At 44.7% G+C, this 17,049-nt stretch overlaps 1 pseudogene across 1 annotated transcript; it reads left to right on the top strand.

The window, feature by feature from the left end:
* The first annotated feature begins 5,443 nt into the window (after positions 1-5,443).
* Positions 5,444-8,008, top strand: LOC310775664 (tetratricopeptide repeat protein 37 pseudogene; annotated as a pseudogene). The gene has a single exon. The product of its transcript is annotated as a tetratricopeptide repeat protein 37 pseudogene (transcript).
* Positions 8,009-17,049: the final 9,041 nt, after the last annotated feature.

The raw sequence follows: 17,049 nt of genomic DNA, 5'->3' as shown, positions 1-17,049 counted from the left end.
AAGGGGGGGGGGCTGTTCTCCCCCCCTGACCTCTGCAGAGACATGAGCTGAGGGTTATGCCACAGAGAGCTAAAATGTTACTGACATCCGAAGTATGTGTTTTGTGTTTTGTGTTGTACTGGCCGCTAGGTGTGAAAATAACATTTTGAAAAACTGCTCTAGACTCAGTATATGTCTGGATCTCTTTGCCGTCTGTCCACAGTGTCCATTTCTGTGGATATGTAGGAGGCGCTGTGTCGCTCTGTGTATCTGCCTGTAGGAGGCGCTACGCTGGTGATGTTAAAGACAGGGCAGTGCTGTAATATGTCTCCTCCATCGGGAATCGAACCAACAGTCTACCTGTCAGACAGTGACACAGCCACTCAGGCGACTGAGCTATGAGTTGTTGGGAGTTAAGCTTCTGATTTCTACATACTGTATTCACACTGACAATAACACAGCATAAAGAGTGAGACAGGTGAGATTTGTACCAGTGAGTTGAGCTAGAGTCAGGGACTGAGTAGTCTCCTTCATCAGCTTATTTCTATCAGTGTTCAAACTACTGGTGATGATAAAGAAGGATCACTGCTGGGAGGCGCTGTGTCAATCTGTGTGCCTGTAGGAGGCGCTACGCTGGTGATGTTAAACACAGGGCAGTGCTGTAATATGTCTCCTCCATCGGGAAATTAACCAACAGTCTACCTGTCAGAAAGAGACAGTGATACAGCCACTCAGCCGACTGAGCTAAGAGTTGTTGGGAGTTAAGCTTCTGATTTCTACACACTGTATTCACACTGACAATAACACTGAGCATAAAGAGTGAGACAGGTGAGATTTGTACCAGTGAATTGAGGTAGAGTCAGGGACTGACTAGTCTCCTTCATCAGCTTATTTCTATCAGTGTTCAAACTACTGGTGATGATAAAGAAGGATCACTGCTGCAGCTTATGAGTACTTTTTAAAATATTGCCTGAGGCTGGGATTGAACCAACAACCTTTGCATATTACACAAGATTCACATGTTTATCTGAGTGAGCTATAAGCCACATTCTCTTAAACTCTTATCATATTTAGTCAACCTCATCCTGATTTTAGTCAAGTTTTCTTCGACTAAGTGTCTTAAGTATTTTCATCTAATCTTAGTCAGAGAAAACCGTAACTATTCATTAGAATTGCCAAACTTATTGTAAAGATATATATTAATCTGTTATTCTGGAATTGTTTTAAGGTTTGAATGTGCAATACAGACACAGATGTTTAACTTCTTCTCTTCTGATTGGATCTCTTCCCAATTCGTCCCTCCTTAACATTTAGTCTAGTTTTCACCAGTGAAAATAGGTAGTCAACATTTTTCCTCATAGTTTTCATCTACGAAAACACTGCTATGGATGCATGTCTCCACCTAGTGGTGCACTCCTCTTCCAAACTCACACACTTTTCCACAACCATGTATCTGAAACAATGTTTACTTACTGTCAATCTCATCAAAGTTTCTCAAGACCATCTCCACGTGATCCCACTCCATAAAGCTGCATTTCCCAATGAAGGGCTGGGCAAACACCACATACCGATTTCAACTCAAATTCATGTCACTCGTCTTAGAATGAGTAAATGGGCATTGACAGTTTTTATATAACCCTTGATCAATTGTCATTAATCTTTAATCTTTTCTTTTTTATTTGTCTGTAGGCTACATACGTGCACTGCCAAGAGTAGCGGCAGCATTATAAACCAGAGACAAGACTATATCAAAAACATCACACAGTGGCGTCTTTCATGCATGCTAGCAAGCGAAACTGCTGTCTGTCTGACCACAGACTGTAGAAAGAGATGCAGGCTAGCCAAGCGAATGTGATTGGATGAACGTTTGACGCTAGGCCAATCACAGGCAGAGAGGGTGCCTCCAGCCATCGCCATCATCCGAAAAAAATATCGCCTAACAGTAGCCTACCACACAGGGAAGGGAGAGTTTAGAGGGCATGTGACGTTCTAGTGTCGACCTCTAGCGTCGCTTCCAGGTAACTAACTTACTACAACAATTAGCCTATGTGGCCAGGCCGTAACTAGGCCAAAATTTACATTACCTTATTGGTTCAGGGGTGAACTGCCCCTTTAACACTCAAAACCAGGTTAAAGCACACAAGTGACTACAAAAGATGGACTGAGACAAGATGTTTCCCCCAAGATCACAATATTTATTCAATACACAAAACAAGTTAAAATAGCAGTTTTATTATTCTAACAGTGGCCTACTCCTAAGCATGAGAGACAAGAGGGTGAGAAGATTCAAGATTCAAGATTCAAGATTTTTATTGTCACTCCGTAGTACAAGTATCACATGTGAAATTCTTGTGCTGTGAACTCCGTTTACAACATAGTACAAATATAACAGGGCATATGAGTGCAAAAACAACAAGAGACACAACAAGCAATAAGGCAGTAGAGTGATAAGACAAGTCAGAGACAGTGGCATATTCACTGCACATAGGTGCACATGTCATGTGCATACTTGGACGTACTTAAACATTTTGAATTCGACGTATTTGACGTACAGGTGCAAATAGCATATACCTAATTAAACATACAATTAAACATTACACATACATAATGGTAGCATCTACAGTGCGGTACAGTACAGCTACTACACTATTTGTGTATGTTAAGGAGTCTCGTGGCCTGCGGGAAGAAACTGTCCCTCAAGCGATTTGTGCGTGCTTTTGGGACCCTGTATCTTCTCCCTGAAGGTAACAGGGAGAACAGGCTGTTGTGGGGATGGTTTGTGTCTTTGATGATCTTCAGGCACCTCCTGAGGCACCGCTGGTTATATAGTTCCTGCAGTTCTGGCAGCTCACATCCTGTTACGTGCTGGGCCGCGTGTTGCCGCTTTGAAGCAGGAGGGAACTTGCCGGAGGGAGAGGGACTGGTTGAAAATGTCTGTGTATACGCCTGCCAGCTGGTGGGCGCAGGCCTTAAGGACCCGCCCGGGGATGCTGTCCGGGCCGGCCGACTTGCGTGGATTGATACGCAGGAACGACCGGCGCACCTCATCTTCAGTGATGATGAGAGGGCGGTCCAGATCTGTGGGGGGTGGGGGTTGTGGTTGGGGGGGGGGGGGGGGGGGGGGGTTGGAGGTTAGGTGGGAGTGGGGGGGGGGGGGTGATGGGGGAGGAGAGGAGGAGGGGTGGTGAAGGGGGGAGGTGGCGGAGAGGATAGGGGGAGGGGGGGGGGGGAGAGGTGGCGGAGGGTGAGAGGAGAGGATGGGGTGGTGGGGAGGTGGTGGAGAGGAGGGGGGGGGGTGGGGGGGGGTGGCGGAGAGGGGGAGGTGGGGAGGAGAGGGGGAGGGGGGTGGTGGGGGGGAGAGGTGGCGGGGAGGGGGAGGAGAGGGGGGGGGGGCAAGGTGGGGGGGGAGATGTGGTGGGTTGGGGGGTGGGCGCTCTGGCAGAGGGGTCAAACCTGGCGTAGAACGCGTTGAGTTCGTCCGGCAGGGTGGGTGACACGTTGGGGTTTTGCTGTTGTCTTTCCCCTTTGAAGTCTGTGGCAGCGTGGAGTCCTCTGTACAGGTGTCTGGGGTTGTTGGAGTCCAGTTTCGCCTCCAGCTGCCTGCCGTATTCTCTCCGCGTTTTTTTGATTGTAGCTCGGAGGGCGTATTTCGTCTGCTTGTATTGTTCTGGCATCCTGGACTTGAAGGCGGTGGTCCGGGCGTGAAGTGCAGCCCGGACATCACAGTTGATCCAGGGTTTCTGGTTTGGCATTGTTTTAACTGTTTTTGTGGGGACTATGTCCTAGGTGCATTTTTTAATAAAACATGACACCGTTTCAGCATATTCTTCCAGGTCTCCTGTGTTGAATTCCCCCCATATCACTTGGTCGAAACAGTCTCTCAGGATGTCATCTGATTGGTCTGACCAGCGTTGCGCGGTTCGGTAGGCTGGGGGGTGTTGTTTGAGCTTTGGTGGGCGGGGTGTTGCTTTGTAGCAGCCAGGAATATTTGTGTAGCACTGGTCCAATGTGTTTTTACCCCGTGTGCTGAAATGTATGTTCTGGTGGAGGGTGGGCATTCTTTTTTTCAGGTTCGCTCTATTAAAATCCCCTGCGACCACCAGCGCAGTTTCTGGCTGTCTTGCCTTCTGTGCACTGATCGCGTGGTCCAATTCTCTGAGAGCGTTATTTGTGTCTGCTTGTGGTGGGATATACACAGCTGTGAGGGTGACTGTAGTAAACTCCCTCGGACTGTAGTGAGGTACGCACTGAAGCATAACATACTCCAGGTCTGCTGAGCAAAACGTCCCGATATTAGTGTTGTTGGTACTCCAGTTCTTATTAATCATCAAACAAACACCGCCCCCTCTCTTCTTACCGGAATGTTTTGCGTCTCTGTCCCACCTGTGCACGCTGAATCCAGGTATTGTGATGGCGTGGTCTACTGTCTCAGGTGAGAGCCAGGTTTCAGTCAGACACATAACGTTAGCCACCAACTGCTAACCTACAGCATAAGGGGCTGTAAGCACAAAACAAAATGTGCACCTACCCGCAATGCAGCTAATCGTCTCGAAGGGGAGCCCAAAATGAAATACGCAGCCTGCTAGGGCGGCTTTATAGCAAGCAACCAATTGGAAACCAGGAAGTGGGTGGTGCCAAGGCCAGACTACTCCTGTACGGCAGCCCAAGAGGGACAGTCTGCCGGCTACACCTACATTCACTGAGCCCGTGTGTTCATGACATTCAACTCGTTTTCAGCAAGTTGTTTGACAAAGCCAAGGAGACATGGTAGACTTATGTCCTGGCAGTGTTGTGCAGGAGCTGATCACCAGAAAAAGGGGAAGAAAAGATGTAGTCCTCCTGACCAGAGTCAAATAGAGATATAAGAGTTGGGTCATCTCCATTCACTCCAATGGAATTTTATTATTATTATTATTATTATTAATATATATATATGTGTACAGTAGCCGCACAACCCGCAATTTTATGAGATGATGATAATGATGATAGGAGGATTATTATTATTATTCCACCAGGATGGGTCTAACTCCCACTTGTCCACTAGTAATAGTAGTATTACTAATAGTATGATATATCGGATTTGCACTGATGATTGATGTCCCAATGTCTATGACATCATCAGTGTCTGCACTTCATCAGTGTCTGCACTGATGATGTTACTTCAGTAACTGCCATCACATTGTGATGTTGACATTGTGACATTGGTGATTGATGACATCATCCATCAACTTCATCAGTGATTTATGACATCACTGATGATGCCACTAGTCACAATAAAAGTCCAAGACACACTGCACACACACATCCAGAAAAACAGTTGCCAACATGTCAATGTTTGTATTTGCAGACTCGTAACAAAGATATTCACAGGATGACTATTACAGAAGTGAAAGCTGCACTAAGAAGTGGTAGAGAAGCTAGAAGTGAGGATGCAGGCAGCTGTTTCTCACAAGGATTGAAGAAAATGGGCTCAAGTACAGGATGGTACAGCCTGGCACAGTCTCAGTTCCCAGATGGTGAAAAGAACCCAGTTCTGGTAGCCTTTAAAGGAAGAGCATATCTGAAGAAAGGACAGGTTGACCAAGGACTTCAGGTGTCTTCTGAGACTGTGGATCTCAGTATGGAGCAGGAGGATATAGACACTGCCCTGGCAATACTTCAGTCAGTGATAGAGAAAGCCACTCCAGGTTCCGCTAAATCGGCCTGGATGAGACGAGGCCTTTACCACCTGAAGGTTCGACAGCATCCACAAGCTATTACTGATCTGCAGACAGCATTGCGAGCAGACTCTGAGGACTGGGTGTGCTGGGAGTGTTTGGGCGAGGCCTACCTGAACCGCCGGAGCTTCACAGCAGCTCTGAAGGCCTTTGGCAAGGCCCATGAGCTTCAACCCTCCTCCATCTACAGCATCTACCAGATAGCAGCAATCAAACAGATTCTGGGCAAGTTCAAAGAGGCTGCGGCAGAGTACCTGCAGATCACAACACAGGAGGACTATGTCCCAGCTTTCAAAGGTCTAGGCGAGTGTCTGATGTCACTGGCAAAAGATTTAATGGAAGATTACAGAGATGGACGGGCTATAGAGCTCATCCAACAGGCTATAAAACACCTCTTCAGAGCAGTGGAGCTGCGTCCAGACCTGTCCTGTTTGTGGAAGCTGCTGGGAGATGCCTGTACTACAGTCAGCACCGTGTCTCCAAACAGAGCCCGAATTCTAGTGCCAGGCCCATTGGCTGGGTTAGCCACCGAGAGCCACACTCTCAACCAGGCCCAGACACTTGAAGTCGGCAGGAGGTGCTATGGACATGCTTTGAAGCTGATGCCTGAGGTCCCCAGCCTATGGTTTGACCTGGGACTCAACTATCACTGCCAGGCCAGCCTACCCTGCCATACAGAGGGAGACCAGAACTCCCCAGCCCTGCTGCTGGAGAAGGCCCAGCAGTGTTTGAAGGCCCAGCAGTGTTTGAAAAGAGCTATCATGATGGACAGTGGAAACTATAGCTACTGGAATTCTCTGGGAGTGATTGCCATGAGCAAAAGTCTTCAAAACCTTGCCTTGGCACAACATTGCTTTATCAAGTCCATACAAATTGAGGCAAATAATGTTGTTGCCTGGACTAACCTTGGTGCCATGTATTTGAAGAAGGAAAATATAGAGCTTTCACACAAGGCCTTCAACATTGCCCGGAACTTGGAGCCGCTTCGTTTGACCTGCTGGATTGGACGGGCGCTGATAGCAGAGACAGAGACAGTGGGACGCTACCATATCATGGAACTCTTTAGGCAAACCAATGAGATTGGCACGCATACGGAGGGAGTGAAAGGCTACGCCTACTGGGTGTGTGCCACCCTAGTGGATAAGAGCAACAGACCATCTGAGCTGTACCGCTCCAACAAAGTCCAGATGAACGCCATCTCTGCTGCTCAGGTGGGGCTCAGCAGGTACACAGAGAGGATCCAGTATGACCCTGATGCCTTCATTATGCTGGGCTACCTGAACGAGCATCTGCAGCTGAAGATGCAGGCTGTACATGCTTACCAAAGAGCTGTTGAACTGCTTCAATCCATATCCTCTACAGAAAAACTGTTTTTTGCTCTGGGCTGCTATGGTCGTGCATTATGCACCTCAGGACAGTGGGACGAGGCGTTGCGTGTTTACTCTTCCACTCCGCTACAAGAGCTCTATGATCTGGCTGGACTGGCTCTGGCCTACTGCAGAGCAGGACTCATCCCAGAGAGCATCAACACCTATGAGCATGCCCTGGCTGTGGCCTCCAGTGATAAGGATAAGGCGTACATTTATATAGCTCTGGCCCTGCTTGAGCACAGGCACGGTAATGTCAATAGAGCCAAGCATCTGCTCTATAAATCCTGCATGTTAAAGGAGCCTACTATCCCAGAGTCTGTGCTGTGTTTATGTGCACTGTATTTGGTCCACGGTGACACTACGTACGCTGCTAGCACCCTGACAGATCTGCCGAAGCAAGGCTCGGCCACCGGGAACTGTGTGGAGCAGCGATGTCTGCTCACCTGCACCCTGCTGGCCAAACAGGGCAAATACCGTGCTGTACAAAGAGAGGTTACCAGAGCCATACACAGCAATCCAGGCAATCCATCTCTATGGGGCTTGCTGTCCAGAGTGGTATCACAGTACTACCCCAGGAAGGCCCATGGTGGAGCGATGGCAGGCCATGTCGCTTTTCTCTCCAGTATGATGGACAATGGTGGAGCAGTGGCAAACCATGTCTCCTGTCTCACCAGTATGACCCAAGGAAAGAAATTGTTGTACAGTGGAGTGAACCAGCTGGCTAGTGGGAGACACTCAGGAGAAGACAGGAGGAATGCACTGAAGACCATGCAGAGAGCTGTGCTGCTCTTCCCTGATGACCCAGCAGCATGGGCGGGATTAATGGCTGCATGTGCCACAGAAAACACTTCCTGTTTCCTGTCTGGCTCTGCTCCTCGGAGACTAAGACTGGAGCACATCCTGATGTCAGTGGTCTCTGAGAAAGTAGTTTGGAGGAGATAGAGCGCCCTCTAGTCCAGGCTCTGGAAGGCTGGGTGCTAGCTACAACAGGCAGTGACTGGTCTCACACTGGGGACAACTTAAAAATGACTACTGTCTGTGTTTAACAGCCTGACAGCCGAAGGAAAAGATGACTTTGAATACCGGTTTGTTTCCCTGGAGGGCGCATAATAACGCCGGCCTGAACAACTTCACTGGACAGAACGTGGCCAGATTGGCTATGATCTTTTTTGATTTCTGTACCACACGTTTCTCCAAGATGGAGCACAAATTACTTTATGGACTTGACAATACCATTTAGGCTATTCCAGACAACACATTAAACCAGCAAATAATAATTCAATAAATGATTTATAAAAATGACAAAAGGATGGTGTCACAGACATTAAAGGACTTGAGTTGTGCATCCTGGTGGCTCACCTGGTAGCATGCATACGACAGAGACTCGGCCCTTCGCACAGCGGATGAGGGTTTGAATCCAACCGGCGGGCCTTTGCCGCATGTCATCCCCTCTCTCTCTCTCCCCACCTTTCCTAAAATGTCCAAAGAGAAATCTTAAAAAAATGAAAGGACTTGAGCGTTTGCATTTAAGTGAATTCTTTGTTGACCACACTTGACAATCGACTCTCTGTTCACATTGAAGTTGAGAGTCGAACACTGTTCCTAGATATTTGCATGTGTCCACTAATTGCCATTTCCGTTATGTTGGGAAATCTGAGTGAAACAGCTGCCCTCTTTGCATGGTTTCATGCCAAAATGTACCAGCCAGTTTCATATGAAGACTAACTCTCCCATATTATGCAAACACTGCTGCATTTTTTTATGTGCCTTAACTGGTTGGAGTAAGTTGACAAGCTTTTGATCAATGAATTCGAAGTGTTGTTACCACTCATATTTGTATTCATACATGTTGTATGTTCTTCCAGCCTTTAGTAAGGAGTTTATAGATGCATATATACCTGTATGAATGTAGTTGGACCAAATTTGAATGGCTGCATGAAAATAAGTCATCTCATTACAGGTGCTGTGCTCTAGCATTCATGAGATTTAGACTGAGTAAGTTGATCTATTGATAGTGTTGAAGAAATGTTCTGCGCTTCATCTTCATCTCTTTTACGCCTTTCAGCCGTAAAAGCTCACACAAACACACACAACACAACCAACTCCCCATGTCAGTAAAAGATAAGCTGTCTGTGGTTTTCGTTCTCATAACCCTCTGCTCATATCTCTGGAGAGGTCGAGGGGGAGAACATAACACTTTAATATCCTCAAATTAATTTGATGTGTAATAAAAACTAAAACAATATTGATTATTTCAAATACAAATAACTTTGCTACCTCAACCAACACAGATACAAGCTCAGCCTGTGCACATCCTGGGTTAGAACTCAGAACCTTTCTCTAAAAAGGTAGCTGACATAGACTGTGCACCACCAAGGCACTGCCAACAATACTGTATTTCTCACTGTATGACTTTTGAAGTGCGTGGCTATAGGTACAAATCTGGAAAATTCTATATTTGAGCTTTTAGTCAATTTAGAAATAGTTAAGTAGACTTGGTTATGGCAAGAGGTTAATTTCTGGACTTCCAAACATCAATTTAGACTCTAGATCACCTTTCTAAATGGACTAAAAGCAACAATACAGCATAACAATTTCCCGGTTTCAGCCTCACTATTATATAATTAATGCGAATTTCCAGTTTTGGCGATTAATTTCCCAACATGCAACTCTTAGCAACAAGATGAATTTCATCCACTAGGCATAAATATGACATTTCATCAATCATAAAAGTTCTTAGGAAACATTACTGGATCCAAGAAATTTCCAGTAGACTATTGTGGCACATGATACACACTCAACTCAGTGCACCACCAGGGCAACTCTCCTGATTTTAATTTCAAAGTAATTGCTTTACTGAGCAGCCAATCAGTATCCTCCAACAACCTGCTGATGTTCACTTTTGTGAGTAGTAACATGTAATAACCAGTAGATGGAGCCAGTGGTTTTTATACATCAACTCCTCCCTCCCATTCACCCACTATATTGCACCTTTACTTAAATGCTTAACAGTGGCAATGTCTTTAAAAATCATCACATTGAAGGCAGCATTGACACATCAACTGTTTTCGAAGTTTTAGTCACGTGCAGTCCCAAAATTGCCTCTTGTGCTCTCCTGTATTTCTGTAGAGGAAAAGAAGAGCTGTGTGTGTGTGTGTGTGTGTGTGTGTGTGTGTGTGTGTGTGTGTGTGTGTGTGTGTGTGTGTGTGTGCATGTATATGTGTGTGTGTAATTGGTTTGTATGGCTGGCTGCCATAGCATACTGTAGCAATGGAATGAAATCTGATGGAGGCATATAGCACATATCTTGCAGATAGTTTGATCATGGAATCAGTTTCTATTTGTGTTGCCCTGGCCATGCCCATGCCCAACTGCTGGCTCCCAGCTAACTCTACTCCATCTTCCTTTTCCGCCTCTGCCCTCCCTTTTGCGCTACTTTTCTTTTCCCTGGCCACATTTGCCAGCTCTGACTGGGGGATCCCGAGGCGTTCCCAGGTCAGAGTGGAGATGATCTCTCCACCTCGCCCTCTGTCATGAGTGCACAAGTGGGTGAGAATCTGGATATAGAAGACGGGGGCAAAAAAGCATTTGGCCTCTCCATTATCTATGGTGAGAGTGCAGATGTTACCTGCGGGCAGGCCAGAGCTTCCAAGTGGCACAAACTCAAGAAGAAGTCTACAATCCGCCTGCCACCCAGCAAGCAAAATGACTTCATGATGACGTTGTGATGACGTCTTTCACTGATGTCCAGGAGTAGGCCACAGCACAGCCGATTTGGGGATGATTTAGACGTCTAGGTGGGGACGTCAGCAGCTTTATACTAATTATAATGTCCAGATTAACAATTTATGCTACATTTTCAAAAAAAAAAACACATCACATCACACCCAACTAAGGACGCCCATCAGTGATGAATCTTCTAAACATGGGGCCATCTTGAAATACTGGCCATTACCTCACTTCCAATATGAATAAAATAAGAAGTGAAACAAAAACAGAAGTCAGTAAATGACGGCACCACCTAGACAAAGATGTGGCACTGCCCAAAATGGTTCCCAAAGGCAGAACCATATACAGTATTTTCCATTTCAGAAAAATAATCAAAGCTAGGGCTAAAAAAAAGGAGACTTCATTCAAGCACTCAAGCTTACCAGAGGGGGCCATTTCCGAACTGCTGTCTTTCCAAAGTGCTCCACTGAAAGCCCTTAATGCATGGCTGTTATCCCTTCATTTGAATGTATTTGCTCAGCTGAAAATGACCTTATATAGCCTTCTGGGGGAAAAGCACCTGCCAGACTCATTAGCTACAATTTATGTGGAACAGACTTTGGACCTTGACATGATGCATGATTTCAAATAAGTTTCAAAATCAACTTACAGTATATGTTGACATTGTTAGATGATGTCACCGATGATGATGACCATTATATGATGTCATCGATGATAATGATGTCACCAAGGATGTCAACAGTGATGATGCCACAGTGATGATGTCATAATTGAAGTCGATGTCATCAGTGATGATGTCACTCTTGGCATATGTCACTGTTGATGGTTATAATCTCTGATGATGTCACACTGGAATGTGATGTCACTGTCGAACGCGAATCAGCTCTGCCAGCTTCACGCTGTTAGATCGTATCAGATTCAGCAACAGTCTACGTCTAGTCTTTATTTTTTTTTATTTTTTTTATTTAACCTTTATTTAACCAGGTATGTCTCATTGAGATTAAAATCTCTTTTACAAGAGAGACCTGGCCAAGAATGGCTGCAGCTACATAGTTTCAGACACAACAAACAGTAAAACTTACAACAAGACAACAAACAAGAAAACAAACAAGCTCGAGAGTGCAATACAGTACGGGTGCAGGAAAAAATACATTTGAATCATCAATTAAAACATTTACAGTTAATAGAATCAAATTCCAGGGACTTTACAATGCCTTTAAATTCACTAAGGGTAACTAGGTCCCATAGTTTAAGCCCATTCTGCAGGGTATTCCAAGAGGATGGTGCAGAAAAAATTAAAGGCCTTTTTGCCCATCTTTGTTCTTGGCTGCAAGTTTTCCTGTTGCCAGTTCCCGTTTAATACCAGTTATCAAGTGTGTCAAGCATGTCAAGTGTCTGCACGTGGATCCACTAGTCTCCCACCTAACAGCCATGAATGGTATCATTCTGTATCAGACATTCTGAGGCTTGTAATCTAGCTGTATTCTCTGTAAAACATTTGTCATTTGAAGTCAGCCATTGTTTGGATGTGCGTTGCAGTACGCTCAATCACATTCAAACATAAACTCTGCCCACACACACACACGCACGCGCACGCACGCACACACACACACACACACACACACACAGACAGACACACACACACACACACACACACACACACACACACACACACACACACACACACACACACAGTCCTGCTTCCCTATTCAGCCATCTTGGTTTGTTTGACCACACTCATTTGAGAAGATTAACTGTCTGCCTTAGACTGCCTTTGCTTTACTAAACTAAATATTTAAGTGTTTGAGGTGCATGTGGTGCTTCAGAGCCCTTGGTGATAGTCTATACCCCAGCTCTGCTTGCTTTTCCTCAGCCCACGCAGCAATCACACACGACGGTTAGTTGGTACATGCCATATAGACAAATTTCTCTGGTAAAAAGCAATGGCTATTGGGACATCTGCACACTCTGTATCACTTGTAGACCACATGGCCTTGGGGACGAAAACATGGGCCCATAGCAGTGGTTCTCAACCTGTGGTACAGGTACCACTGGTGGTATGCGGGTGGTATTTTAGTTTTAGAATGTAAATTGTCTATAAAATAATATAATTTAATGTAATTTCACATAACGTCAACATGAAGTGTCAAATTAATTTTGACACTTCATAAGAAAGAATTTGGGCACCTCTGTTATAGAAGAACATGCACAATCATTTATAGGTTGGGCCACATGAAGGAACCAGCAAACCTCAATTTCATGGCATACATGTTAATTCAGATCTTCATCAACCATTTACTAATATTAGTTACAACCTTAATTAACATGTTAAACCCTTAATAAATGTTAACAAGTTACATGAATTAAGGGGTTTAGTCATGCTTATTAAGCATTAAGCAACCCTTAATCAATGCACCCTTATTGAAAAGTGTTACACATTAGTTAAAGGTTAATTAATGCTTACTAAGCTTTTCTAACCCTGTTAATTAAGGGTTAATTAATGTCCATTAAGCATTAACTAAGCATTAATTAACCCTTAGTTAATGTACCCTTATTGTAAAGTGTTACCAGTTAGGTGTATTTTGTTTGTTTGTTTTTTATATATTTATTGGGTTTTTCGGAAGAAAAAAGTATAAAAGTATAAAAGTAAACACTTACACACAAACATACATAGACATAGTGAGATAAAACAAAAACAAACAATAAAAACAAAATAAATGAATGAAGGAATTATTGTGTACGTGTTATGTTACTTGATATTTGACTTTCAAGATAATTAATAAATTGTCCCCATATTTTAAAAAGCTTTGTATTTTCCCCTTGGTGGCATAAGTCAGTTTTTCCATGGCGAGAACGTTGTCCAGCTGGCTGTGCTTTAAGAGGCATTAGCTTTAAGAGACATTAGCTGACTCCAAACAATTGTGTCAAATATCCTGAGGCAAGACATCTGTCTGTGTTTTCGTGTGATTGACATCTAGGCGAGGGACTCGGTATAGTTACAGGAAAACGGTCGGCAGTCGTCTTCCTGAAATTGAATCAAAACAATGGCTGTGCTCAAAGAGAACTGTGTACCATACTGTATAGTGAGATGTATAGCCTTGTGCTGTACTGAGTGTAGCCTTGGATATTGGACTGCTCTGGAGCAGTGGTGATTATAATGCATGGAGCACTGATATGTTGGATATAGAGGGCGCTGTAACCCCTCTTTTACTAAACAGAGTATAAAGCCTTTATTTTGACATTTACCCCTCAAAGGAAATGCCAAAGCTGTTTGGCTTCTTTAATGGAATGTCTTTTGCATAGTTTTAAGTGTTGTTGTTTTTTTCTTTTCTTTTCTTTTCCTTTTTTTTTTTGCAGTCTGTGTGAAGCCTCAGTAGTCATTCGTTGGGAGACTGATAAACTGATCAACACAAATACAAGTATTACCTTATGTTAAGATATAACACTTAATTTCTAAGGAATGTACTGTAGTAAAAGGTTTCCAGACACATTTTGTCTATTTCTCAAGTTCTTCTTAATGTACAGCCTACTTAGCGAACAATCAGCTGCTTGGAATGGATGTGTAAATTCACAGCAGGGGGGAACGTGCTGTGACAAACAGTGGTTAAAAACACTTTAGTAGTAACAGCCATATCGACAGTGTAGTGATTAGACAGTGGCTGTTTTCCAGGCAAGCGGAGGTCACAGAGTCCTGGCATATGGCACAGCTTCCCAACACTCTGACATTCTACATCCTGCCTGTTACTATTGAAAGACGGACACACAATTCACCCTTCATTTTCCTCCTAGTGTTTCCTGCTGTCAGTCGAAGGGTCCAGGGCGACCCCCCCCCCCCCCCCCCCCCAACCTTAACCTCTATAGGGTGGAGGGGGTTAGCTTCCTTCCCCATGGGGCGACTCAGAAGGAGGGTGCACGTGGCTGGCTCAGTCTATGCCTTGGGAGGTGGTGGAGCAGAGAGGCCCGTGGTGTTTACAGAAAACACAGGCGTGTCCTGCACATTCTCTCCCTCTCAATGAAAAGGCTGGGCCGGGGTTGAAATGGATTTTTAAAACAAAACACGCAGAAGGAAACGGAACGGACGGATACTTCGCCACTCCATCATCTGCACCTCCCTTTCCCCTCTGCTGTTTATTTCTTTTGCCAGATGTGCATGCGTGTGCTCCTATGACTCCAGGACTGGAAGATGTATGGTCCTGGACCCAACCCAGAAGAGCCTGATATCCTCCATGATGACATCACAGCGCCCACTCTTCATCCCACAGCCAATGTTCCTAATTCATTAACGAGGACCCGTGACTGTCAAGATGCAGCACATTAAAAACACATTATGATTTTTCAACGCTGACTCTGCTGAAGAGTGTTTTAGATCTTGTTAGGGCCCAGCATTATCAAATGAAATGAACAATTACCACCAGAAAGTTAGTCATTTTCTCCTAAAGACACAAATGAGACGTGATGGCGATGGCGAATGTTTTTTTTGCCTGTTTTACATGGACTGAAAGAGTTATGTGAGACACACTGCCTACAGAATAACATTTCTGGGGGTTCACACCAGGGGTGTATTTGTATCTATATTTGTTGAGGCAGCAAAACTATTTGTATTTGTAATCGAAAACAAGTAGGCGTAACAATCCTGTTTTTGTTTTTATTACACTTCTAATTTTAGGATATTAAAGTGATTAAAACAAGTGCTCTTCAATAAACTATTCTGCAAAGAAGGGTTCCTACAGCAGGTCTTGAAGCCCAGTCTCCCAGACCAGAGTGCGCCGACCACTCCACCACACAGACAAACAGACAGACCAGCAGCACATCCATCCGTCCCCCTGTAAGGAGGTGGTTATAGAGCTGAACAGTCAGTCACATGACGTCTCTTGCCCCGGAACCGGAAGTGAGCTCCCCATTTATTTTCTCTATAGCCATTTTGAAAAATCCTTATATAACGAGTTTTAAGGCTGGAACCAAGCCAACCCATGGCTTACTGAATCGTGAGTGACCATAAAACATTTCACTTGGAGCAAAAACAAAAATAAAGACGTGGGGGGAAAAAAATCTAAAATTCGATTCCATTCGCATTCAAAATTTGAATTTTGGGCCTCCGTTGTCACCACTCTCTTACTACACCACTCTGGCTTGGGCGAGTTCCAGAAATCCTTCCATGATCCATGATCTATTCTAAAGGATAAACTGTCATATGTGGATGGTGAGGGGCCACGTTTCATTTCATTTCATGTTTTCTTCTTTTTTATGTCTGTGAAGGAAGTGGTGGTTGTGCTGCCCCACCACAGCATGAGGAGAGGGGCTTCAAATTGGAGATGCTGTTGTTGTTTTTGCACTAAACACACCACATAGGGCTATGAGCTCAAATAAAAATCTAAGTCATGGCAATGAAAATGCAAAAACAGTGAAGCTTAAGATATTGAACTATCAAGAATGCATGGTCAGCGACCAACTACAATGCCTTCATGCACAGACCCCCTCTTGAAAACCCCTGAACTAGTGGATTCATGCTGATGTAGCTTTCCTTGTGTATTGTTTTTTTAGTTTGCATTATAAACTACAAATGGGAGCATTTGTGGCCATTTATAGGCTTAGCCCTAGCTAACATTTACTTAGCAAACCAAGCAGGCCACATGTTGACTGACAGTGGTCACAGCCACTGGCAGATTAATCAGCCATTAGGCTAAATTCTAGCCAGCCATTCCCAAACCCTTGGCTGGCCTCCATGGTCACGCAGCCCTGCTTGCTGTTTGGTAGGTTTGGCATGGCAACAGAAATCTTGAAATGGGACAAGCATGTCTGGAAGAAGCGGCGGTGATGGAACCGCTGGAGAGGTCTGGGAGCCTTTGACAGCCTGAGAAGAGCACAACTGAAACCTCCTCGTCAAATTTCAAGGCATCAATGGCCAGCTTATTAGCTTAAACCTAAATGTCAGTCATCGTAGGCTGCATTTATAGACTAGAATTAGCCAAATTCATCCCACCCAATTCAGCCATTTTGTATCTAAAAGGCAGGAAGTAATACAGCTAGGTGCAAGCAAGACATTAATTAGAGCCCTGGCACTAGAACACCTAAATGGATTGGAAGTTGGAAACCCTCATTAGTGTTCTGCTTGCACCTGTGTTACTTCCAGCCTTTTAGACACAAAATGGGTGAATAGACCCTTTTCACAGGGGCCATTTTGTGTCGAAAAGGCAGAACACAGGTGCAAGCAAAACACTAATGAGGGTTTCCAAATTCCAATCATGGCAATTGGA

This window comes from Poromitra crassiceps (assembly GCF_964638095.1).
Source record: "Poromitra crassiceps genome assembly, chromosome: 4".
Taxonomy (NCBI): Eukaryota; Metazoa; Chordata; class Actinopteri; order Beryciformes; family Melamphaidae; genus Poromitra; species Poromitra crassiceps.
This window is presented reverse-complemented; position numbering and strand designations above follow the sequence as displayed.